The sequence below is a fragment of the Oryx dammah genome, unplaced genomic scaffold (assembly GCF_014754425.2).
Source record: "Oryx dammah isolate SB20612 unplaced genomic scaffold, SCBI_Odam_1.1 HiC_scaffold_27, whole genome shotgun sequence".
NCBI lineage: Eukaryota > Metazoa > Chordata > Mammalia > Artiodactyla > Bovidae > Oryx > Oryx dammah.
This window is the reverse complement of record NW_024070211.1, coordinates 31,791,815-31,794,526: the sequence shown is the minus strand read 5'-3', so window position 1 is coordinate 31,794,526 and position 2,712 is coordinate 31,791,815.

Genomic DNA, 2,712 nt, shown 5'->3' with positions numbered 1-2,712 from the left:
CTCCTCACCGCCTCAGTTTCCTCTTCTGTATAAAAGCAATATGCAATGCCCATAGTGGTCTACTTAGGTGAAAATATAGATTCAAACTCATAAGACAGCCATAGACTCTATACTTAGCATCGGTTTACTCAGATGTTTTTCTTCAGCCCAGAAGCCCTGACAATAATCCACACAGAGAGTTTCAAGTACAAGGAGCCAACAACTACTCCAGGCAGGAATTTCGCTGGCTTAAAAATATTATGACCTCCCCTTTGGAAGCTAGTATTTCCTGTAACAATTCCTTAGGCATAGCTTACAAGTCTCCACAGAGAGACGTGCCAGTTGTGAGAATTCAGAGAAACTCAAAACGAGAGCTTCCTAACAGGTACACACAATTCTCCCAGTCTGGGGGCCATTTACCAATCAGGGGTCATTTTTACCTGAAGTGATGCTGCCTGGCATTAGGCTTGACACAAATCATTGTATCTGGTCTTCAGAGTGGCAGTTAAGCAAAAGTCAGATTGTCACATTGTGTGGGAATTTGGTTTTCTGAAAACTTTCACCCAAACAATAATAATACTACCCACATTACAGCATTGTAGGGAGGGTCAGATGAATTAGTACATGTCTGGGGCTGGAACATAATAAGCTCTCAAAAAAAAAAATGCTTCTATTACTGTAGATTTGGGTATCTGCTTGAGTTTCTCTCTTTTCCAAAACATGATTATTCCATTTTTTTCTTCTTTTAGACAGCAGTAATCCTTCCAGTAAGCTAACATTTTGCCTCAGTTGATCAGCGTAACTTTCTACTGTGATCAACTCTGGTTACCCCAGAGGAACCAGATGAAAATTAGCCTGTCTGAACCAGATGGTCTAATGTGACCTGACTCTCAGGCCCTCTCCTAAGTGCCCGATTTCTAAAATGACCACATGAGGGACTTCCCTGATCATCCTGTAGGTACGACTCCATGCTCCCAATGCAGGGGGCCCAGTTTCTATTCCTGGTTAGGGAAGTAGATCCCACATCCTGCAACTGAGAGTTTACACGGCGCAGCTAAAGATCCTGCACGTGACAACAAAGATCGAAGATCCTGCATGTCACAACCAAGAGCCGGTGCAGCCGTGTGTGTGTGTGTGTGTGTGTATGCAGTTTGAAAAAATAAAAAAGACCGCATGAGAGCCTGAAGCATCCAATGTCCTGCTAGTCCAAAGAGACACAGAACCAGAGCATTAGGCGCCTTTGTCATCAAGGATGAGAAAGGTAGAAGCGCCTTACTGGGCTTCCCTCCCTCTGAGGTTTCAGGACAATGTGTTTCTTAGTGACTTGGAGGCAGGATGTGATCAGAGAGCACAAGTCTCAAGAGAGTGTCCCTCTGGGCGGGTGAGTTGTTGGAGCAGCTCACTAAGGAGCAGGAAGTGAAAACTCAGGTAAGGGAGCCCAAGATGCTCCCCCTGGTGTCCTTCGGGCAGAGCAAAAACCTCAGTCCAGGGAGACGTCCATTACAGTAAACCTGTCCCTAGAGGAGACACAACACAAACGCCAGGTCCATTTCTTCCTCCAGCCACTCAGAGGACAGGAATGAACGAGTCAACAGACCTGTGACCCCTCTATTCACTAAGTAACCGAAGCCAGCGTGACTCACTTGAAGGCAATCCTTCAGTCTCCTTTTTACAGTCATGGTGTCTGGGTTTGGAACTGATAATTCCTCCCCTGGCCCCAGCATCCCCATGTCCCCTGCCTTTGACACCCGGTGTCAGGCCTGGCTTCCATCTTCCTGCCTCTGACCCTCTGACTCAAACAAACAGGGCGAGAAACCCTGCAGCTTTCCTGTGCTGGCCAGGTTGGGTGACAGTAAATTGCATTCCTTATTAAAGCAAGTTTTCATGCCTGCTCTCGGAGTCTAAGGAACATTGCCTGAGAAGATGACCTATTTAGAAAAGGTGAGAGGACAAAACGATGTAGAAAACTAGCATGTGTCTTAATACAGGCTGAGTCTCCATCACCATCTTTCCCTTCAGAAAGTCAACCAGAGGCAGCCCACCTGTGCAGCCCACCTATTGGGCTCAAACTTCTTTATTGTCACACTGTCCTTCCTGGTACAGACTGGTGCTTCACAAGGGCCACACGTTTTCTTCACACAGTTGTCTTTCAGTGTGTCCACAGGGGATTGGTTTCTAGACCCCCGGGCACATACCAAAATCCATGGATGCTCAAGTTTCATATATAAAATGGCATAGTATTCCCATATAATCTCCACTACACTTTAAATCAGCTCTAGATTACTTATAATACTTAACACAATATAAATGTTATTTAAATAGTTCTAGAAAATACAATGTAAATGCTATGTAAACAGTTGCAAGTACACAGCAAATTCAAGTTTTGCTTTTGGCAACTTTCTGGAATTTTTTCCCAGGTATTTATATATACGGATCACTTTGACCTAGATGGTAAAGAATTTGCCTGCAACACTGGAGACCCAGGCTCCATCCCTGGGTCAAGAAAATCCCCTGGAAAAGGGAATGGCAACCAACTCCAGTATCTGAAGGATCCAATGGACAGAGGAGCCTGATGGGCTACAGTCAGTCCACGGGGTCAAAAAGAGTCAGACATGACTGAGTGACTAGCACTTTGACTTTCACATTTAATAAACACAATGTATTTACTGTATTTGTATTTATTTCACGTGTAATAAATACAATGCAAATGCTAAGTAAAGAGTTGCAAGCACA